Source organism: Littorina saxatilis, linkage group LG15 (assembly GCF_037325665.1).
Source record: "Littorina saxatilis isolate snail1 linkage group LG15, US_GU_Lsax_2.0, whole genome shotgun sequence".
NCBI lineage: Eukaryota > Metazoa > Mollusca > Gastropoda > Littorinimorpha > Littorinidae > Littorina > Littorina saxatilis.
Window position 1 is genome coordinate 27949506 of NC_090259.1, and position 24860 is coordinate 27974365.

Below are 24860 nucleotides of genomic sequence, written 5' to 3' on the forward strand. Positions count from 1 at the left end.
TACCCGCCTTGCAAATGTAGGTTAATGCACAAACAATACAGATTAACATATTTTCTTCATTGTTCAGCCTTCGACATCGTGGGAACACAGCGGCTCGCACGAGTTCCGGTCAACTGAGTGAAAAGCCGCCTGGGCGTGGCCGGTAAATAAGTTGGTTTTTTATATTTAGTCAAGTTTTGACTAAATATTTTAACATCGAGGGGGAATCGAAACGAGGGTCGTGGTGTATGTGCGTGTGTCTGTCTGTCTGTCTGTCTGTGTGTGTGTGTAGAGCGATTCAGACTAAACTACTGGACCGATCTTTATGAAATTTGACATGAGAGTTCCTGGGTATGAAATCCCCATACGTTTTTTTCATTTTTTTGATAAATGTCTTTCATGACGTCATATCCGGCTTTTCGTGAAAGTTGAGGCGGCACTGTCACGCCCTCATTTTTCAACCAAATTGGTTGAAATTTTGGTCAAGTAATCTTCGACGAAGCCCGGACTTCGGTATTGCATTTCAGCTTGGTGGCTTAAAAATTAATTAATGACTTTGGTCATTAAAAATCTGAAAATTGTAAAAAAAATTAAAAATTTATAAAACGATCCAAATTTACGTTTATCTTATTCTCCATCATTTGCTGATTCCAAAAACATATAAATATGTTATATTCGGATTACAAACAAGCTCTGAAAATTAAATATATAAAAATTATTATCAAATTTTTTTTTTCGAAATCAATTTAAAAACACTTTCATCTTATTCCTTGTCGGTTCCTGATTCCAAAAATATATAGATATGATATGTTTGGATTAAAAACACGCTCAGAAAGTTAAAACGAAGAGAGGTACAGAAAAGCGTGCTATCCTTCTCAGCGCAACGAATACCCCGCTCTTCTTGTCAATTCCACGGACACTGCCTTTGCCACGGGCGGTGGAGTGACGATGCTACGAGTATACGGTCTTGCTGCGTTGCGTTGCGTTCAGTTTCATTCTGTGAGTTCGACAGCTACTTGACTAAATATTGTATTTTCGCCTTACGCGACTTGTTATATTTAGTCAAGTTTTGACTAAATATTTTAACATCGAGGGGGAATCGAAACGAGGGTCGTGGTGTATGTGCGTGTGTGTGTGTGTGCGTGTGTGTGTGTGTGTAGAGCGATTCAGACTAAACTACTGGACCGATCTTTATGAAATTTGACATGAGAGTTCCTGGGTATGAAATCCCCATACGTTTTTTTCATTTTTTTGATAAATGTCTTTGATGACGTCATATCCGGCTTTTCGTGAAAGTTGAGGCGGCACTGTCACGCCCTCATTTTTCAACCAAATTGGTTGAAATTTTGGTCAAGTAATCTTCGACGAAGCCCGGGGTTCGGTATTGCATTTCAGCTTGGTGGCTTAAAAATTAATTAATGACTTTGGTCATTAAAAATCGGAAAATTGTAAAAAAAAATAAAAATTTATAAAACGATCCAAATTTACGTTTATCTTATTCTCCATCATTTGCTGATTCCAAAAACATATAAATATGTTATATTCGGATTAAAAACAAGCTCTGAAAATTAAATATATAAAAATTATTATCAAAATTAAATTGTCCAAATCAATTTAAAAACACTTTCATCTTATTCCTTGTCGGTTCCTGATTCCAAAAACATATAGATATGATATGTTTGGATTAAAAACACGCTCAGAAAGTTAAAACAAAGAGAGGTACAGAAAAGCGTGCTATCCTTCTTAGCGCAACTACTACCCCGCTCTTCTTGTCAATTTCACTGCCTTTGCCATGAGCGGTGGACTGACGATGCTACGAGCATACGGTCTTGCTGAAAAATGGCAGCTACTTGACTAAATATTGTATTTTCGCCTTACGCGACTTGTTTATATTTAGTCAAGTTTTGACTAAATATTTTAACATCGAGGGGGAATCGAAACGAGGGTCGTGGTGTATGTGCGTGCGTGTGTGTGTGTGTGCGTGTGTGTGTGTGTGTAGAGCGATTCAGACTAAACTACTGGACCGATCTTTATGAAATTTGACATGAGAGTTCCTGGGTATGAAATCCCCATACGTTTTTTTCATTTTTTTGATAAATGTCTTTGATGACGTCATATCCGGCTTTTCGTGAAAGTTGAGGCGGCACTGTCACGCCCTCATTTTTCAACCAAATTGGTTCAAATTTTGGTCAAGTAATCTTCGACGAAGCCCGGACTTCGGTATTGCATTTCAGCGTGGTGGCTTAAAAATTAATTTATGACTTTGGTCATTAAAAATCGGAAAATTGTAAAAAAAAATAAAAATTTATAAAACGATCCAAATTTACGTTTATCTTATTTTCCATCATTTGCTGATTCCAAAAACATATAAATATGTTATATTCGGATTAAAAACAAGCTCTGAAAATTAAATATATAAAAATTATTATCAAAATTTTTTTTCGAAATCAATTTAAAAACACTTTCATCTTATTCCTTGTCGGTTCCTGATTCCAAAAATATATAGATATGATATGTTTGGATTAAAAACACGCTCAGAAAGTTAAAATGAAGAGAGGTACAGAAAAGCGTGCTATGCAGCATAGCGTAACCACTACCGCGCTAAAGTAGGCTTGCACTGTTTAACCCCTCACTCTATCACTTTTGATTAATTTCACATCCCCCACCACTACTACCTTCCCCAGGGCCGGACTACCGGGGGGGTTATGGGGGTTGCGCAACCCCCCCCCCCCCCCCCCCTAGCCTAAACATGTACCTTACTTATTTAATTTTTTTTTTATTATTGCTTATTTTATGCCGTTTCATGCAAGGAGCGACCATTTTCCTATCTCAGAATATGACCTACCCGTCAGCTTCAGGGGGCTTCGCCCCCTGACCCCCACAACGAGGGGGGGGGGGGGTTTCTAGGGTTTCCGGACCCCCCCCCCCAGCCAAAAAATAAAAATATTGAATGAGGTATGCATTTCTTTATTTTACATTGAGTTTCCATTTTTGGGGTATTAATCAGTGACAAAATCTGCTGCCTGAAACTGGTAATGATCATCCTCAGAATGCACCAGATTGCACCATTTTGCATCCTTTTTTTCAAAATTTTCCGGGGGGGCATGCCCCCGGACCCCCCTAGCAAGCTAGCTCGGCGCTTCGCGCCTTCACACCCATATCTTCACAATATACTTTTGAAAAAAACCAGTCATAAAATGAACTGATCCGCCCCTGCCGCCAGGGGGGACATCCCCCTGGGCCACCACTGGCAACCCCCCCCCCCCCCCTCCTCTTCGCCTAGTCCGGCCCTGTTCCCTCTCTCTCGTTATGGCAGTTTCATTCTGTGAGTTCGACAGCTACTTGACTAAATATTGTATTTTCGCCTTACGCGACTTGTTTTTAAATACCGTGCCTCAATTAAAAAATTTTTGAAATTAACGACCTTCCTACCCTAGCCTTTTTTTCGCCGTTGGCTCAGTTGTCACCTGAAACACAAAACGAAATTGTGTCACAGTTTTTTTTGGGGGGTGGAAGTTGATAATTTCACTTATTTTCACTCTGTTTTTGATAAGCTTCTTCAGTTTCCTGGTGTGCTTCAAATAATGCTCTCATCAACCCGAAACAGCTAAATCTAAAGCATATTTGAATTAGTATGACTTGCACACTAAGTTGTATCATGTTATTTTGAAGAATGGGGGGCTTTTTACAGTGATCCGTCTATCAAAGCTATTTCACTCTAATTAGGCCTACCCGTTAACCTAAGGCGGAGAGAAGGACTACCATTACCAACAACAAAATGAGTTATCAGCAACAAACAAAACGTGGTCCATATTAGGGGCCCTTATAGGTATGTGACAGCCGGGTGAGACTGTTACATTATAGCAATGTTGACCCCGAGTTTTACTGCAAACAAAAAATAAAAGGAACATCTCAAAGTTATCTTATAAGCTTAGCGTTGCACGTATTTTTACGTCACTGACATAACTTGAATAGATTCCCCGAAGTGCTTCTTTTACTTTCAGTTTATATTTCGGAGAACAAGAATTATCATTGAACAAGATTGCAAGCGCGCGAGCATGCGCCAGTCATTTACGTAGCAAGAGCAAGTAATTTCGGTAGTCACCCGCACACATTTGGCAGACGATCGTCGGAGCAAGAAGACCGTAAAGCTCGTTGTTTTGATGTTTCCTTCATCTCAAAGATTTTCACATTCAACAAATCTGGATGACAAGCATTCTTGACACACGGCTTTTGTAGGTGAGTGGTTAAAATGTATGAGTTTATTTAAAGTTTCGCGTAGAAATAGAATAGAGTGGCAAGGCTTGGTTCCTTCTGGAACGGTAAAAGCCGACCGCACGCGGCAAGTGTCGAAGTGACGAAACCGCCGCATGTGGAGATGGGGAAATTCTTTTGCGAAACGAAACCGTGTTATCACGGAAGCACTAGGGATGGTGAAAAAGGTTTTGCGGTTTTGCAGTGCATCATATTTGTAGATAGAGATACGTTAATGTGTCAATAATGATATCGGTAATTTGTGGTTCCATGGCTGTTTTTTTTGTCGAATTCGGCCTGCTTGGTGCAGGTTCAAGTTTTGGGGTCACAATTTGGCGCTTAGACGGAGTTTTCCTTGTCGCCGTCGGTATACTGACCTGCTGCAGTTTGTCAGTTTCTGTGAGACAATCTCTGTGTGTGTTTGTGTGACTGAGAGTGAGAGAGAGAGAGAGAGAGAGGTGCTTGAGGTAGGCACGGGAGGTTGTGGTAATAGATCATAGTCATACTTCATACTCATAGAGGGGGGAGCTCGAAGGAAGCGTGGGAGGCCAGGAAAAGACAGTGCCTGGCTAAAAAGGTCTACATTTTTCAAGAGGGAAATAATGGTGCTGCTGACGATTGCTTATTGACTAGTGTGATGATATGGGCATGAAAATTTCGCTTCACATGCAAATGTAGTGATTAAAGTAGTGATCAAAACTGAGCTGAAGTCTAAATTTTACTTAGTAAGTTTAATTCAGTCCAACTCAGATAGACAAGTACAACTGTTCTGCATGGCATCTGTTACAGGGGTATTAATGGATACATGTACTATTGCTGTATTAATATTACTACCTTGGTAATTGCAGTGTTGTTCTTTTTTGTCACTACCATTTGTGATACAGGATCAGTTGTACTGACAAATTATACAAGAATAAAATTGCACAATGTCAAACTAAGAGGATATGTTAAGCCTCAATGACAAGGTGAAGCGTACACAGAAATGATAGAGTTTGACATTATCATTGTCACATGTGTTACTGTTTAGCAGTTTGTTTCGAGAAGGGAGAAATGATGCAAGTTTATGAATTTTGTGTCTCAAACTATACATGTATAAACTTACATGACACACATAGTATCCTTGGATAAATGTGCGAATTGTAGTAGAGGAGTAAGTTATTTGACACACATAGTATCCTTGGATAAATGTGCGAATTGTAGTAGAGGAGTAAGTTATTTTCTTCTCCAAAGCAGTCTGCAGTATTAATATTATTGATAAAAGGGTTATTTGTTTGGGTCTTGGTTTCAATCTCCAATGGCTTGATTGCGGCACGCACACACACACTGTCACACGCAGCCTAGAAGGAGAAAATGCTGCAGGAGTTTTTAACGCCCAGCTTATCGTGGCTGTGAAGGAGCGTTTCTTGTGTGGATTAGCCAGTGTTAGGAAACGCTACCGTTGCTGAGCTTTGGTTCAGTTTTGTGTGTTGCATGTAGTTGACTTATTTTTACTTTGTGGGAAAGTACCGATATTATATTTTGTAAACACAATATTTATGCTTGGACGAGAATGCAGGTGAACTTTCTAGTCCTGTCAAAACAAGTTGTTTACCATGCTGTTCTTAGTGTGAGTTCGTGGCGTTCGTTCGGATTAAGTGCGTCGGCCCTTTTGATGTACGTCACAGAGAATGTCGCTAGTTTAGTCCATGCACGGCTCGTATAATGTAGTTGTTTCATGTTCGGTCTGGAATATTCTCGAGATTGAGTATTTACTATATATGCCAGCGCGATTTGTATGTAAAAAAAGCTTCTATTTGAGTTCTGCTACGTTGTGCAGTTGTATGTATTGAATGCTGAATAAATCCTCGAACTCAATTTGACGAGTTGTTTTCTGCTGCTGCGAAGACGGGCGACGTAGAATAAAAGAACACAACTATACGGCATTTGAGAACTTGTGGCAATCTCAAGTGTCGTGTAACAATTGGGGGCCAAGCCAAGGATCTACGTTTAACGCCAAGGGTTTTCCAGCAACAAAGACAGTCAAGACAGTCACAGGAGGTAGCCATCAATCGGGTGTATCCTGAGGGATCAGTATTGAGACTACGGAACCGTGGATTCGGTGTGACTGGTGAAGAGTTTGGTAATCGCCGCAGCTCGGTACGGTGAGCGACGCCGGAGTGTATCGGGATTACAGAGGTTAGCTGCCGTTTGGACGAGACGGACTTCGTCGCGGAGCTAGTGCATTAATACTACGAAATACGACTGAGGTACGTCGTGTACGTATCGTGAGCAGAGTGCGCCGTCACGTTAGACGAGGAGGGTGGCAGCCTGCGTCTACGAAGGTGAACAGCGACGAGAGAAGCATCGGAGGTGCAGTAGAGACTGTGTTCTTTTAGAAGACTACATTCGTCTACGTTCGTGGCTGTGAAAGAATACAGACGAACGCACCGGAAAAGACCAGAATGGCTGAGTTCTGGGCAAAAGGAGTTGAACTGGGACTGAAAGGCAAGCAGTTGACGGAGTTCGTCGAGTCCCAGACACGACTCCTGGCGCAGCGTGAAGAAAGACAAGCGCAGCGTGAGCGTGAAGAAAGACAAGCGCAGAGTGAGCGTGAAGAAAGACAAGCGCAGCGTGAAGAAAGAGAAAGGCAAATTGAGCTGAAACGCTTAGAGCTCCAAATAGAAATGGAGACGAAGCGTTTAGAGCTTCAGACAGAAATGGTGCGTGTTCAAAATGAGCACGAGGCACCACGCCAAAGAGATAACCAGCAGCAAATGTTACACAGGGCACCGAAACTTCCAGCATTCACTGACGGGAAGGACCAGATCGACTGCTACCTTGCAAGATTCGAGAGGTTCGCTGAGAGTGCTAGATGGCAGCGCGACGACTGGGCGATTCAACTCAGCGCACATTTGACTGGGGCAGCACTTGAGGTCTACGCTAGACTCTCAAACGATGACGCCAGAGACTATAATGTACTGAAGGAAGCTCTGTTGCGTTGCTACAACTTCACTGAAAGGGGCTACCGTCAACGCTTCCGCGAATGCCAGCCATTGTCTGGAGAGACACCGAGCCAGTTTGTGGAGCGCCTGTCGTCATACTTGCAGAAGTGGGTGGAGTTATCAGGTGAAGAGCAGTCATACGAGAGTCTGCGGGACTTGGTCGTGAAGGAGCAGTTCCTTAATGCCTGCCCGAAGGACCTGGCGACCCGCTTGGAAGAGCAAAAACTGCGGGGTTTGAAGGACATTACTGATGCTGCTGAGCGTTATCTCATTGCTCATGGAAGGACCCTGGGGACGTCAAAGTCATCAAAACCTTTCCAGAAGAGCGGGAACCAGGGAAACCAACCTGCCAAGGGACAAACTGAGTCCGCACCATCATCCAATGAAGGGCAGAACATAACGTGTTTCCATTGCAATGCCAAGGGTCACCGAGTCACCAACTGTCCCCAAAAGAAAAATAACGGACATGTCAATGACAAAGCGCAAGAACATCGACGGAGATATTACGACAACAAGAGGCAAACGAGTGGCTCGAACCAACAAGTATGTGCGAGCAGCGTCATACTTCCAAGGGCTGCCGAGCACGTGGCTACACCATCGGACGTGGAAGAATGTATTTCTGATGGACAGCTTCTACTCGCCAATGGCAAGTCAATCTCTGTCGTCGCCAGCGCAGCTGTGTCATTGTCGAACATGCCCGTGTCGAAGGGATTTGTTGAGAAACAGGAAGTGACTGTTCTCAGAGATTCGGGCTGCAATGGAGTCATTGTCAAAGAGGATCTGGTGCCAACAGAGAAGTTCACTGGTGACTTCAAGTTGACGCTCATGGCTGACAGCAAATGCGTGAAGGCACCAGTGGTAAAAATCCAGATCGATACTCCATACTTCACCGGAGAAGTTGAGGCCGTCTGCCTGAAGAAGCCCTTGTACGATCTATTAATTGGGAACATTGGGGGTGCGAGACGTCCTGATGACCCTGATGTCGAATGGAGAATGGGCGCAGCTCAGCCTGCTGTTGAGGAGGAAGACCCACTGCCATTCGCGAATGAAGATATCAGCGAACTGTTACGAGATGACAGAGCAACTGTGCATCGCCGCGACCAGCCGCAGGTTGTAAGCGCTGTGACGACCAGAGCCCAGGCGAAGAAGGACAAAACAACTACGCCACTCAGGGTCACCAACAGTTCTGCAACTGCTGTCGTGGACAGGGATCAGCTGATTCAGCTACAGGAAGCTGATTCGACCTTAACAAAGTACAGGAGTCGTCCTGTCAAGGAGATGACTAAGGGCGAAGGCACTGTGCACTTTGAAGTAAAGGCCAAGATCCTGTACCGAGTGTTCCAGCACCCGAGAGTCAACGGTGGGAAGCCATTACGTCAAGTTCTGGTGCCTCAACCACTTAGGCGCCAGGTGATGGAGGTGGCCCACGACTCTATTATGGGAGGTCACCTGGGTGTCAAGAAGACATCGGACAGAATCCAGGCTGCGTTTTACTGGCCAGGACTGCATGCAGATGTGACTCGATTCTGCCGATCGTGCGATATTTGCCAGAAAACCATACCTCGAGGAAGGGTCCCGAAAGTGCCGTTGCAGAAGATGCCTTTGATCGACCGACCTTTCAAGAGGGTGGCCATTGACCTCATCGGCGAGATCAAACCGCCAAGTGAAGCGGGTCATCGTTGGGTACTGACCCTGGTAGACTATGCAACCAGGTACCCAGAAGCCGTGCCTCTGAAGAAAATTGACACCGAGACTGTTGCCGAGGCACTTGTGGACATTTTCAGCAGAATTGGGGTTCCTGAAGAGATCCTCACAGACCTGGGGACACAGTTTGTCTCTGAATGCATGGAAGAGGTCAACAGGCTGCTGAGCATTCGTCACTTGACTACGACACCCTATCACCCGATGTGCAATGGGCTGGTAAAAAAATTCAATGCGACGCTGAAGTCCACGCTGAAGAAACTATGCAGTGAGCAGCCAAGGCAGTGGCATCGCTACATCAATGCCTTGCTGTTTGCATACAGGGAGGTGCCACAAGAGTCCACTGGATTCTCCCCGTTCGAGCTGATGTACGGGCGGACCGTGAGAGGCCCGATGCAGATACTAAAGGAATTGTGGACGAAAGATGTGGACACACCTGAAGTGAAGAACAGTTACCAGTACGTGTTCGAGTTGCGAGAGAAACTGGAGGAGACTCTCGAGATTGCTCGAGAAAACTTGAGAAAGTCTCAGGATAGTGGAAAGCACTACTACGACCGCAAAGCCGTAAACAGGAAGTTTACACCAGGTAACAAAGTGCTGATACTGCTTCCCACTGATCACAACAAACTACTGATGCAGTGGAAAGGCCCATACGAGGTTGAGGCCGTGGTAGGGATCAACGACTACAAGGTGAATGTCGGCAAGAAGTCCAAGATCTACCACGCTAACCTCCTGAAACTGTATGTGGAGAGACCTCCGGAAGCAGTACAGGTCGCAGCAAGTGTGGAAGAACCAGCCGAACTAGACGAGTTCGACGGTGAGGAACTACTGGAGTTGGGAGACCTCCACAAGAAAGAGGGAGTGGATGACGTCAAGTTAGGACCTGACCTGACAGAAGACCAGCAGAAGGAGCTGCATGATTTTATGGGCGACTTCACCCATAGGTTCTCTGATGTTCCAGGCTCTACGTCCTTGGTCGAACATGAAGTCCACCTCACATCTGACGTTCCTGTTCGCTCAAAACCATACCCTATCCCGTTTCAGGCTCGGGAATCCTTGAAGAAGGACATCGACAACATGTTGAAGATGGGGGTCATCCGTAAGTCATCATCCCCTTACTCATCTCCCGTTGTTGTTGTCAAGAAGAAAGACGGTACAAACAGGGTATGCATTGACTTCAGGAAAGTGAATAAGATCACCGTGTTTGATCCTGAACCAATGCCGACGGCAACTGATCTATTCCGACAGTTAACCGGCAGTAAGATCTTCTCAAAGATCGATCTCAGCAAGGGATATTGGCAAATTCCTGTGCGCGAATCCCGCAGTGGGGCACTGCGGTTATGAAATTAAAAGCCCCTCCTGTTTTTGGAACCGCAGGAGATTTCTAGTTTGCTGTTAGGTAGATTTTTGGTTCCTCTTTCCTGTCATGCTCTCTTTTTCTTCATGAATTCTTTTCTTTTTTCTGCCTTCTTGCTCATTCACCTGTATTTTTTCCAAAAATCTCTTCTCTTGCCGCTTGTCTCGCGATTCATGTATAGTTTAATCTGTTAGTGTTCTGATGTAAGTCCAGCAGTAGATAGGTTAAGCCTATTTTAACATACTGGAAACTGGTAATCTTCCAGTAGGTATTAATTTAGTTTTACTAAAGCCTGCTGGGACACAAGTAATGGGTTAGTGCATTTGTAAACAGGAATCGCTTGACAAGTGGCCCCCTTCATCCCCCCCCTTCCTCGTCCTGATATGGCTCTGCGTAGTCGGCTGGACGTTAAGCAACAAATAAACAAACAAACAAACAAACTGTGCGCGAAGAGGACATACCAAAGACCGCCTTTGCAACTCCAGACGGAACGTATGAGTGCCTGCGGATGCCTTTTGGCATGGTGAACAGTGGTGCTACCCTTACGAGGGGAATGCGAAAAATGCTCAAAGGAATGAAGAATGTTGTGTACTACTGGGATGATCTGCTAGTCCACACGGAGACCTTTGCGGAACATCTTGAGACTTTGAGGGAACTGTTTTCCCGCCTGACAAAAGCCAATCTGACCGTGAGACCCAGCAAGTGCATTTTGGGGACCGACAACGTTGACTTCATAGGTCATTCACTGAAAGAAGGTCAAAAGGGGCTTTTGTTGGAAAACGTCACCAAGATCCTCAATGCGCCACGTCCTGAAACCAAGAAGCAGGTGCGATCCTTCCTTGGATTGGCTGGGTACTACAGAGAGTTCATTCCAAACTTCGCCGCCATAACGGCGCCTTTGTCGGACATGACCCGAAAAGGATGCCCCAACCGAATACTCTGGGGACCAGCTCAGGAGAAGGCATACCAGACCGTGCGCGACCTGATGTCACGAGACCCGGTGCTACGCCTTCCTGATACCGCCAAAGAGTTCCATCTTGCGTACAGACGCATCGGACGAAGGGATCGGCGCCATGCTGATGCAAGAGCATGGAGGTAAACCGTTTCCGGTCAGCTATGCCAGCAAGAAACTGTCAGGAGCCGAGAAGAACTACTCGACCATGGAGAAAGAGTGTTTAGCCATCGTGTGGGGAATCAAGAAATTTGAACTCTACCTCCAAGGGGTGAAATTCGTGCTTCAGACTGATCACAAACCCCTCACCTACCTGAACTCTGCGAAGTTTGTGAATAATCGTATCATGAGGTGGGTGATGTACTTGCAGAACTTTGATATGCGAGTGGAATCGATCAAGGGTTCAGACAATGTTGGAGCAGATTTTCTCAGCCGAGTATGTGATTAAAACTGTGTTCATTCTCCAACAGACTAATGTACATACCTGGATTTCAATCTGTTATGTATACATAATATGTGTACAGGTAGCGTTTCAATGATTGAAAGAAATTAGGTAAATTTCTTCTGGTGTTGGGGGTAATGTTAGGAAACGCTACCGTTGCTGAGCTTTGGTTCAGTTTTGTGTGTTGCATGTAGTTGACTTATTTTTACTTTGTGGGAAAGTACCGATATTATATTTTGTAAACACAATATTTATGCTTGGACGAGAATGCAGGTGAACTTTCTAGTCCTGTCAAAACAAGTTGTTTACCATGCTGTTCTTAGTGTGAGTTCGTGGCGTTCGTTCGGATTAAGTGCGTCGGCCCTTTTGATGTACGTCACAGAGAATGTCGCTAGTTTAGTCCATGCACGGCTCGTATAATGTAGTTGTTTCATGTTCGGTCTGGAATATTCTCGAGATTGAGTATTTACTATATATGCCAGCGCGATTTGTATGTAAAAAAAGCTTCTATTTGAGTTCTGCTACGTTGTGCAGTTGTATGTATTGAATGCTGAATAAATCCTCGAACTCAATTTGACGAGTTGTTTTCTGCTGCTGCGAAGACGGGCGACGTAGAATAAAAGAACACAACTATACGGCATTTGAGAACTTGTGGCAATCTCAAGTGTCGTGTAACAGCCAGGATAATCTTTTGTTTGCATGTGGTTTTGATGCAAAGGCTGAGTGATCATTTACTGGCAGATTCTGAACATTGATCAGATTTAAATGCAATGATTGGATTAGCGCAGGTTCCAACTTCCATATGTTTGCCACTTTGCTGTTGCATTCTGTGCATTTTGATTTTGAATGTAGAGGCACACGAATGTTTGTTTTCCAATAACTTTAACTTTTTCAGAGACAGAATGAGGGGTTGCACTCACTGCAAAAGTGTGTGTGAATACTGTGTTTTTTTTATCAACCATACACATTTGATTTTTTAGCCAGTTTGCTGCTCAATATTATAACTAAGTTCTTTTTGTTTCAAAGATGGAAAGAAAGGAATTGTTCAATATTATTAATATATATCTCACATTGTTTAGCCAAGTCATTAGGCTGACGAAATCAGTGAGCACTTCATGTTGTTCTCGGGCTTCCTTCTTTGGTCATTGACGCATACTTTTTGGGATCCGACACATTATGATCCCTGGCTGGTCAAACGTGATAACTAGGGCTATTATATAACAAATAATGAAACACTACACATTAAGGTTTCACATTAATTATAATTTATTATCATTTCTCAATGATCATGAATGAAAAGAACAGGCCACTAGGTTTTCCTTCATATAAAAACAACACTGCACTGTGCACACATACACACACAATCATACGTGCTTGCACATGTGTGGACCTTGGTAAAAAAATACAAGTCGCGTAAGGCGAAAATACAATATTTAGTCAAGTAGCTGCCATTTTTCAGCAAGACCGTATACTCGTAGCATCGTCAGTCCACCGCTCATGGCAAAGGCAGTGAAATTGACAAGAAGAGCGGGGTAGTAGTTGCGCTAAGAAGGATAGCACGCTTTTCTGTACCTCTCTTTGTTTTAACTTTCTGAGCGTGTTTTTAATCCAAACATATCATATCTATATATCAGGAACCAACAAGGAATAAGATGAAAGTGTTTTTAAATTGATTTGGAAAATTTAATTTTGATAATAATTTTTATATATTTAATTTTCAGAGCTTGTTTTTAATCCGAATATAACATATTTATATGTTTTTGGAATCAGCAAATGATGGAGAATAAGATAAACGTAAATTTGGATCGTTTTATAAATTTTTATTTTTTTTTACAATTTTCCGATTTTTAATGACCAAAGTCATTAATTAATTTTTAAGCCACCAAGCTGAAATGCAATACCGAACCCCGGGCTTCGTCGAAGAATACTTGACCAAAATTTGAACCAATTTGGTTGAAAAATGAGGGCGTGACAGTGCCGCCTCAACTTTCACGAAAAGCCGGATATGACGTCATCAAAGACATTTATCAAAAAAATGAAAAAAACGTTCGGGGATTTCATACCCAGGAACTCTCATGTCAAATTTCATAAAGATCGGTCCAGTAGTTTAGTCTGAATCGCTCTACACACACACACGCACGCACGCACGCACATACACCACGACCCTCGTTTCGATTCCCCCTCGATGTTAAAATATTTAGTCAAAACTTGACTAAATATAAAAAGGCCACATTTAAAGGCACAGTGCAGCTCACAGCCTTCGTTTTGCGTTTTTGTTGCTGCTGAGTGCATTTACAGTTCAAAAATCCACCTATGGTAGTAAAACAAACCCAAAAGTACCCAACGACGACATCTGTGAAGCTCGACAGTTTCTTGTTCACGCGAGTGCATAAATTAACCTAGTTATTACGTGGTGTTTGGTTGAAGTTCGATTCAACTGAGTGATTCCGGCCTCCATTTTGTTTTACACAAACTCATGACGTCTGACATAGTTTGCTAGTGACGTGTCTTTTTGTGCATGATGTGGTGATCTACCTGATCTAAATTTAGATCCAAAAATAGGTCAAGACCAGCCGGGTCCGAGTACGAAATTAATTCGAAAAAAATCGCAGTTCTTGACTCTTTGGGTGCAAGTCAATGAAACTTGGTAGTTCTTCTAACGGATAGCTGCCTGAGGTATGACTAAAAGCCCCAGGGGCTCCGTGCACCTGGATTTGACAAGTTCAGTACCTTTAATTGATTTTTGACTCACATGCGAAGCAAAAGTGAGTCTATGTACTCACCCGAGTCGTCCGTCCGTCCGTCCGTCCGTCCGTCCGTCCGTCCGTCCGTCCGTCCGTCCGTCCGGACGTCCGTCCGGAAAACTTTAACGTTGGATATTTCTTGGACACTATTCAGTCTATCAGTACCAAATTTGGCAAGATGGTGTATGATGACAAGGCCCCAAAAAACATACATAGCATCTTGACCTTGCTTCAAGGTCAAGGTCGCAGGGGCCATAAATGTTGCCTAAAAAACAGCTATTTTTCACATTTTTCCCATTTTCTCTGAAGTTTTTGAGATTCAATACCTCACCTATATATGATATATAGGGCAAAGTAAGCCCCATCTTTTGATACCAGTTTGGTTTACCTTGCTTCAAGGTCAAGGTCACAGGAGCTCTTCAAAGTTGGATTGTATACATATTTTGAAGTGACCTTGACCCTGAACTATGGAAGATAACTGTTTCAAACTTAAAAATTATGTGGGGCACATGTTATGCTTTCATCATGAGACACATTTGGTCACATATGATCAAGGTCAAGGTCACTTTGACCCTTATGAAATGTGACCAAAATAAGGTAGTGAACCACTAAAAGTGACCATATCTCATGGTAGAAAGAGCCAATAAGCACCATTGTACTTCCTATGTCTTGAATTAACAGCTTTGTGTTGCATGACCTTGGATGACCTTGACCTTGGGTCAAGGTCACATGTATTTTGGTAGGAAAAATGTGTAAAGCATGTGAGTCGTATGGGCTTTGCCCTTCTTGTTCTGTTTTTTGTGATTGTTTTTTGTTGTTTTTTGAGTTGCATAGCTGAACAAACAAATGGCAGCTGGTGGCAAGACAGCATGCTATGTCATTTTCTATGAGCAGTTCCGGGAATAGACCATTACATTTTGCACACAGAAGGTTTTCAGCAACAGCGATAAATGTTTGAAGACCAAATCATGTGTAGAAATCCTGCTGGTCTGTTCCAGTCTGAGGTGCGAGTTCCAGTAACACCCTGTTTATTGCGTACCAGGCGAGAAATGGGAGCCGGGATTGATTTTTCATGACATCATCGTGTTGGTTACCAGAACTGTTTACAGTGTGGGAGTGCTGAGAGACAGAAGCTGTGTGCTGTGTTGTGGAAGCAGCAGGGCATGTGTTACTGTTAGTGTTACAGTGGAACTCCCCTTTTGAGACCTCCACAAATCTGAGAAAAGAGGGTCTTGTAAAGGAGGGAGTCTTACAATGGGGGTATATTTAAAAAGGCTATGACTATGAGCAGAAAGTCTGAGAAAAGGGGGTTCCACTGTAGTATCGTGCAAAATAACTTCAGAAGATTAAAAGAGCACATAGGGGGCCAAGAGAACTTTACACCAATTAGTCTTTGAAGTTGAACATGTGCATCAAATGCTGATAAATTAATTAAACCAGTGTGTCTTGGTAATCATGCGATAGGCAAGAAATAAATATTTTCTTTGGCCCTCTACTTCCAGTGTTGTGGCAAGTGCTCTGAAAACACAAGAAACACAATTTACAGAAACGTGACTAAATTATAAGAGGTTCATATAAAAAAAAGAAATAAAAAAATCCCACAGTGTGTTATCCTTGCTGCACCTTTTTGTGCTGAACTGAAACTGAAACTTCAACATCACTCTGCTTTATTCACAGGGGCAGAAAAATAGCCCCGGTTCTAGTAATAGTAAAACCAAAAAATACTTGTTGAGAGTAGCTTTATTTTTGCGCATGCGGGATGCACAAGTGTCAAAAATGGAAATGATTTTAACCCTGTTGCACTGTTAATTTGAATCGACTCATATTCTGTACATTTGCTTTTAGAGGGAAGTGTTTCAAGGGGTGCGTCTACAGTTGAGGTGTAAATTATAAAAGCAGCCAAAATGTGGGAAAATTTTATAGGTTCTATGTTTTGCAAAGTTTGCAGCTGATGTTTGTATGATTTTGATATAAAATATATATTCTTTCGGATGATAAAGCTGATGCGTAAGCTGTGTGAGAAGGAGTCAGTAAAGTGTATAAGATAATAGGCATGTGTGCCGTTTCAAGATGTACATACTAAATATGTATACGACTTGTGTGTGTGTGTCTGTGTGTGAGTTCGCGATGCACGGCCAAAGTTCTCGATGGATCTGCTTCAAATTTGGTGGGCATATTCAGGTAGACCCGGGACAGGACACAACCTGGTCGATATTTCAACACGTGCTCTCAGCGCGCAGCGCTGAACCGATTTTGGTTCCACCTCAGCTATTTTGGTTCCACCTCAGCTACCCGGGCCCCCATACCGACACACCAAAGCCAAAGTTCTCGGTGGATCTTTTTCAAATTTGGACACCGTATTCAGCTACACCCCGGACACAATATCATCGATGAGATATTTCAACACGTGCTCTCAGCGCGCAGCGCTGAACTCATTTTCGTTTTTGTGTTCATTTCACCATTATAAGTAACTCTTCCTTATCTTCTCCAGTGTTTGGCGTTTATCTCCCTTCCTTCGTGTGGCTTTCCCGTTCAGTTGTAAGTTACTACACTGCGCTGTCCACTGCGCTGAGCGTCTTCGGATATTCCCGGCGTTCTGTTACTGTTACCTATTTTTAGAAGGTCAACGCAGTGTACAGAACGTAAATTGGACCCGTAAATTATCCTCACTGTAAAAGTGCAAAGGTCGAATCAATTTATAGCCACGCGAAAAATACACTGTCATCTATCTCTCTATAGATACGGCTTCTCTGTGTTTGTGTGTGTGTGTGTGTGAGTGTGTGTGTCTCTATGTAAGCAACACCTGTGCATTCTTCAGTTCTGTTTGTGATGTGGTCTGGCGGCTTTTGTGTAATTTTATGTACTGGCCTTCCTTTGAGAAGCCATAACTTGCTCAGTCCTGTTTGAGTGGAGTTCGCCTCCAAAGGTGATTAACACGGTTACATTCGTCGACAAGGATGGGACTCGATATGGTCAGGAATGGCATTATGGCCACTGAATCATTTTCGTGCTGTTCCCATTCCACGAATCTGGGAGGGACCTAAGCTTGACGGGTCCATAGTTCGGCGTACGGCTCTAAGTACTTCTTCCCGGCGAAGCCGGCTACCCGGCGAAGCGGGTATTCATTCTAGTACTAAATATGTATGTGGACGGTTAGTGTAACACTACAGATGGAAAATGAACAAAGCTCTGTGACCTCAGTTGGTCCCCTGAGGAAAAGATGTGAATAAGGTTGAAGAACAAGTTGATGATCTTGATAACCCGGTTCACATTAATAGCCTGACAAATTATAGGCCTTCAAGGTCACACTGCCCTGTGTGTGTGTTTGTATCACTTACTTGCTTAAAAACTATAAATAAGTACAATAGTCACTACTTGATGCAACTTATTTGCTGCAACACTATGATACTGATAGCCACTTTTATGCTTTATTTTTACATTCTTTTGCAAACTTTCGGCTAGTTCAATAATTGTGTATCGAAGCACTTGTTCCTCTTTGTAACCTGTTCATTGAAAAGCAAAGAGTTCGGAGATCTAGGGATGGTCAAATACCTAATTTCAGGTTGGATTGATTTGATGCACAAGTTACAAAGTGTCAATCGATGTGGCTCTTTGCGGATGGCAGCAGAATAGGTATTTAGCAGGAGGCAATCAGGCTCGCATTATTTGTGCAGCTAAGCTAGCAGTGTATCGCTGGCATTGATGAACAGGTAGCGTGCAGGCATAATGAAGTAGGGAAAGGGAAATAGGACCAGAGACAGACTGGCAGAGAGATCAATCAGGCTGGAATGCACACATGCAGAATGGTGCTCTTGATCCCCTGCAGTCTTGTTTGCCTTGGAGTGGAGGCTGCTAGACATGTGGATGTTATTTTCTGCTCCACATTCATGTAGTGATATACTAGCTGACATAGTCACTGGTAGCTCACAGAACTGAGAAGCACAGAAGGATGGGAATGTTGGCTAGTTTGACAATGGAGCTCTAGGAAAGCTATGGGGGATTTGTTCCCCCCTCTGCTTCTCCCCCACCCCTCCACACACACACTCTCTGCAAAAGTGCACCAAAGCTAAAAGGGCGCCCCCCCCCCCCCCCCCCTAGCATCCACTCACACATTCCATCTGAACACAATTGCAGTTGTTCTTTTATAGGTAATGAGGTTTTTGGATATATATATAATTATTCAATTAGCATCAGCATCAAAGCAAAGACTGAAAGAGCTCTTCCAGTAGCTGTAAAAAAAAGTCATTTTCTTTATGCTTGATTAATTATAGTTATTGAATCATAGGACTTTTTTTGTTGCTGCTTTATTGCCTACATTATACTGTTGACTACTGTCCATGTACTGCTGCATTGAATGGAACATTAGATTTTGAATCATGTGGATCGATCAGTCATAGTGTATGTTCTTTGTAATACATACATGTACACTGTTTTCAAAATTACCTGATTATGTACAATAATGTACAGAATAAGAACTGTGGGCCTAGTATGCTACCAATCAATAACTGCTTGAACTGACAGCTAACCTACATCCCTGGCATTTGTCTGTTGTACTGATATGTGTGTAATTAATTGCTCTGACAGGCTTCCTTAAACCAAGACATAGACAATCCTTCATGTGTGAACTTTAAAGGTACAGTCCTTCTCCTGTGAGCGATCATCTGTAGTCTGCACCATCTGAGATTTGTTGACACTTTTACATGTGACTTTCTCTGTGTGACAAGAGCATCCTTCATGTGTGAACTTTAAAGGTACAGTCCTTCTCGTGTGAGCGATCATCTGTAGTCTGTACCATCTCAGATCTGTTTAGTCAATTTTTGTAAAGATTTTAGTCAAGCAGTATGTAAGAAATGTTAAGTCCTTTGTACTGGAAACTTGCATTCTCCCAGTAAGGTAATACATTGTACTACGTTGCAAGCCCCTGGAGCAAATTTTTGATCAGGGCTTTTGTGAACAAGAAACAATTGACAAGTGGCTCTATCCCATCTCCCCCCTTTCCCCGTCGCGATATAACCTTCGTGGTTGAAAACGACGTTAAACACCAAATAAAGAAAGAAATCTCAGATCTGTTGACACTTTTACATGTGACTTTCTCTGTGTGACAAGAGCATCCTTCCACTTGACCACAAACACATCATGGACAGCCTGGTTGCTTCCTGTGTAGAGAAGGGATTGAATTCATTGTTGAATTAATTTTGCAAGTTGTTATGGGTACTGTCACTTACAAATATAGTACATGTACATGTAATTCATAAAAAAAATAATCACAAATCTGCACAGAAAGCAAGCAGGCTGTACATTTTCTGTATGCATCATAGACCCATCTGGGGCGGGGACGTAGCTCAGTCGGTAGCGCGCTGGATTTGTATCCAGTTGGCCGCTGTCAGCGTGAGTTCGTCCCCACGTTCGGCGAGAGATTTATTTCTCAGTCAACTTTGTGTGCAGACTCTCCTCGGTGTCCGAACACCCCCGTGTGTACACGCAAGCACAAGACCAAGTGCGCACGAAAAAGATCCTGTAATCCATGTCAGAGTTCGGTGGGTTAAAGAAACACGAAAATACCCAGCATGCTTCCTCCGAAAACGATGGCGGGGTAAAAAAACGGTCATACACGTAAAATTCCACTCGTGCAAAAAACACGAGTGTACATGGGAGTTTCAGCCCACGAACGAAGAAGAAGAAGATAGACCCATCTGTGGTGTTGTAGTACTCATACAAGAGCAGGATTGTATCTTTGATCAAGGTGGAAGGCAGTAGCTTTTTACCCATCACTGAACCTCTACTAGTCCTCCTCACTGAACTGTGAACAGTCTTCTTGGCTGTATCCCAATACGCTCAGAGGTCATGCTCTCATAGCCCATACCCCAGATGACCCACATTCTTGTCCCTGGATAGGTCAAGGAAATAGAAGTAGGGAGTAAACAGAATGCCCTTTTGCAAAGGACACTAACAGATCTGTGCGTGGGCCTTTAGTAATAAAGCCTCTGGAAATGTGTCCCAGCTGCTGCTTGTGTATTGATGGTTTGACATTCCTTCCTGCCTGTCTGCCACAGGTCTGCATCTTCTTGCACAAGTATTATATCTGTGTGAGTGAGTGTGTGTGTGCATGTGGAAGTGAGAGGAAGAGAGATAATTTCTTCAGGCCTGGGAATGATACGCCTTTCGTCGTATTTACGACGAAGTACTTTTCTAATTGTGTGAGAAAAGAGCCTCCGTGTGCCCTTAAAAATGCTTAAAACGCAACATTTTCCCGTCAGTACGCCCAAACCATATTTACTCATTCCCAGGCCTGTTTCTTATTTTCAGGCCTTTATGGGTGTATAACAATGTATTGCAAGATAAGATGCTGTTCTTATTCTTCAAAAAATGTACTGAAGTTCTGCATGCATTAATTTATTGATTAATTGTAAGCAAGTATTCGACACTGGGATAGAGGCTTGTTTTGCTAGGGTGAGAGTTCACCTCTTTGGTGTATAAATGGTTTTTGTGCATACACAATGATTCCGGTTCCCTTTGTTTTATAGACATGCTATAGTGTACAGACACACCTTTGGGGGGAAAAAATCAGCTACAGTAATGCTTTTGTGATTACTTGCCACTTAATTTTGTTCTAGCTGACCTGATCAGAACAGCTTTAGCAATGTGTGTTGAGCTTGGTGACATTATAGGGCCAGTTGGCAGTGCAGGCAGTGTTTAATCTCCTTTCAGCTTGACAAATCCCCGACTTGGCATAGTTCCCTTGGCATGTCACGTGAGTAGCAGTATGTAGGCTGCAGGCCTGGGAATGATACACCTTTCGTCGTAAATACGAGGAAGTCCTTTTCTAATTGTGTAAGAAAAGAGCCTCCGTGTGCCCTTAAAAAAATGCTTAAAACGCAAAATTTTCCCGTCAGTACTCCCAAACCACTTTTACTCATTCCCAGGCCTGAGGCTGTCATTGTCAAAATATACAGAGCTGAGTGGCATTATATTTATAGTTATACGGTTGTAGGGTTAAACTAATGTCATCGAACTTAGGGCTCAGGTGGTAATGTAGAACAATTTCTTAAAGGATTCTCTGCCAACAATTTTTGACTCACCTGAGTAATCAGATAGTTATAGTATTGAGAAGTGTTTGGATGCATGGTCGGCCGTCTGTGAACAACAACAAAAACGGTACCTTGAGATTTTCTCCTATGTTATTGAAGCTAGAGCTTTGTAAATTGTACGTGTAGGGTGATAGCTTACAGATATGACGCATGTCTTAATGGCCAAGGTCAAATTTCAGTGTCACAGTGGTGTCAATTGTGTTCAATTACGTTGTGGTCACCTTTTGTTCCTTTGTCTATTATCTGCACCAACAGATATTTTTCATGACAGGCCATCTGCAATGTAGGATCATACCTTTGGCTGGTCTCAAGGGTATTCTTTTATCACAGGCATCACTGTATGTTTTTTTAGGCTCGTGGTTAAAAACTTATCTTTTCAGCCTCAAAAAATGTGTTTGTTCAACCTGCATGAAATGTTTGCTTTGGGAAAGGACAAAGCAGACTACCTGAATAACGTTGGTGCTTATGTTAGGTGAGAGACCTCCCAGCTGTGCTTTAGACGGGCTATGGTTTTCATGAGCGATTCTATTCAAAGCTTTGAAGTATAGTGTACTATATTATTATACCATACTGCACGGAGGGTTCCCATGTGGTGTTTTGTCAAATGTTGTTTGGTTGGTTACACTCATGGACTGTGTGGAACATTTCCAGAAACTGCCATTTGCAAGATCTATACATTTATCCACAAATAATGATTTAGCCACTGTCAGTGTCACAGCTGTCACACATTTCAGTTTTCAGTTATCTTGACTCAGATAGTGCATACATGTACGTGTAAAAGGTAAACTTATAAATAATTTGCAAGTTATCGTGCTGCATGCACCATACGATTATTTGATAAATACATTAAGGGTTTTACTTTGTTGAAGAGAAATGGGCCATATCTTTGATTTGCAATGATTGTTTAGTCAGTCTGCACACCCTCTGCTCCCATGATGTGTGTACACGCACCAGCTGAATGCATGTTTTGACATGGAAGTGACAGGTTTGGTTGGCTTGCTCAGCAAGTCTGCCATGTACAACTGGCAACTAAGCTCTTCACTGGCAGGAAAGTGCAGGCTTTGTGTGGGGTATTTCTCCTGTGGGAAATAGCACAACAGTCTGTTATGAAAGCTTTTGATGGGATAATGCGGTGTGTGCAGCATGGTGGATACTAAGTCAACTCTCTGGCATAATTTTACTGTTCTCCTCATGCAATTTTGATAGTTGTATAACTATAAACACGTACGTCTGCTGTTACTCTCTTTTTCTTTACATTTCTCAGGACTTCTGTTTTTTTGGGTGTTTTTTTTTCCTGCGTCTCTTCCTGTCTCATGTGTACATGTGCATGATGTACATACCGACCTGCGCACACAGACACAAGCACATAGATATACTCACTCGGACACAGAGAGAGAGAGAAGCGCATATGACGGTTTTTCAATTTTGAGGCAAAAACGTGTCTTTGAACTTCAAAAAAATTCAGAGCTTCACACAGTGCTCCGATTGTACTGAAATTCGGGTTAATGTCTTCTTCAAAATGTCCTTCGCAAACTGGTCAAGAGTTTTGCGTTATTTGTGTGCTTACCTTATGCCTTTTAAGGTCAAATAGTAAGCAAGGGTGTCAAAAAATGGGTGTCTTTTGGTTAGAAGGCAAAATTTCAAATGTCTGTAGATCGTCAGAAAAAAATCGTACATGAATGAAAAAATATTCAAAAAATTGTTTTTTAGAACACTAACCGATCTGTGAGCAGCTTTTTTAATGTCCTTTTATACTTTATTTATGAAACGAAAATAAAAGAGCAAAAAATGCTGTCTTCACTTTTTATGTCCGTCGTGTCACGTTTACTGAACGCGACTGAAAAACAATGACGGGTCCCTTTTTTCGTAATTTTAAATGTAACCAAGATCGCGTCCCTTTTGTCGCCTCCTTTCAGGAAAAACCTATCGCCGCGTGGCCTTTACGTCTTATTTTATTGGTGTCCTGAAGTTGTCAAAGTGAGTATTAAAAATATTTTATGTCCATCGTGTCACGGGGTGTGTGATAGTGATTAAAACTTGAAATGTGCTCAAATCACATTCAATACATGGGACTTTGGGACACTTAACCATCTAGATTTGAAATTGCAATCAAATTTGGAACAGGGAGCATTCATAATTTTTGTTGTTGAAATTTGTCCATCGTGTCACGGTCCATCGTGTCACGATCTCAGTCGTGACACGATGGACACAATTGTGACACAACGGACATATTCGTGTGTCTTGTTCGATGTAATTCAGTTATTTATGTATAGGCGATGAAATGTGCTATCTATACACCTGACAATGTAAGCATGTAGATCTAGTGATACATACACTCTTCAAAAAAAGTTAAGGATCGGTTGAAAAAACGGATCTAATTATAAAAAATTGCCAAAAAATTAAACATCGACATAATAATCAAAAGATTAATGTGTTTGAATTAACAAATGAACAATGAGTCTTGACCTAGAATTTTGTTTGGCAGGCAGAGTTATTTCCCTTTGTGTGACTTCTCAAAAGTTTCTGCATTTTGGTAGAAAAAGGGTGGTTTTTTATAGCCCCATGAAGTTTGCGGAACGCATGCCAGGGCAAAAGGTTGTGATGCACGTGCTACAACAGGGTCCTGGCTATTAACATCGCTCACCACCTTGTATTTAAAGGTTGACACGCTGACACAATTATGCACAGTAGCAACATGCCCCCACGAAAAAAACTGAGCAATTTGGATAGAGCAAGGGCAATAGGATGGCTACAAGACAGTGTTGCTGCCAGGCAAGTGGCCCCAAGGCTTGCAGTGGCTCCCTTTGTCATCATTAGACTAAAACAGAGATTCCACGCAGCTGGAAGAGTGCAGGAGCGACAACGTTCTCGTCGGCCCAGAGTCACCTCACAAAGAGAGGATCGCTTCATTCAGAGGCAGGCCATGCAACAAAGAATGGCTACGGCAAACAACATTAGGCAACGCCTACAAGCTACCACGGCAACATTGTTGTTAGTGGTCAGACGATCCGAAACCGCTTACACAACTTTGGCTTGCGTGCAAGGCGTCCAGTCCGAGGAACAACCCTGACTGCTAATCACCGAGCAGCTCGCCGAGCCTGGTGCACTCAACATGTGAGGTGGCAACGTCAGCAGTGGGCTCAGGTGTTGTTTACAGATGAGTCCCCTTTTTGCTTGGAACCTGCTGATGGTCGCATCCGAGTGTGAAGGCGTCGCGGAGAGCGCTTCGCAGAAGGCGCTGTTCTGGAACGACAGCATTTTGGCGGAGGCTCTGTAATGGTCTGGGGAGGGATCAGCACACGTCAAAGGACACCTCTGTACCATGTAGTGGGCAACTTGACCGTTGTCCGCTACCAGAATGA

General features: G+C 42.8%; 1 protein-coding gene across 1 annotated transcript in view; it reads left to right on the forward strand.

The window, feature by feature from the left end:
* The first annotated feature begins 4064 nt into the window (after positions 1-4064).
* Positions 4065-24860, forward strand: part of LOC138948994 (influenza virus NS1A-binding protein homolog) — a 45608-nt gene continuing 24812 nt past the window's right edge. The window contains exon 1 of the mRNA XM_070320689.1: positions 4065-4218. The gene's annotated coding sequence lies outside the window, so the exon portion shown is untranslated. The remainder of the gene's footprint in view (positions 4219-24860) is intronic.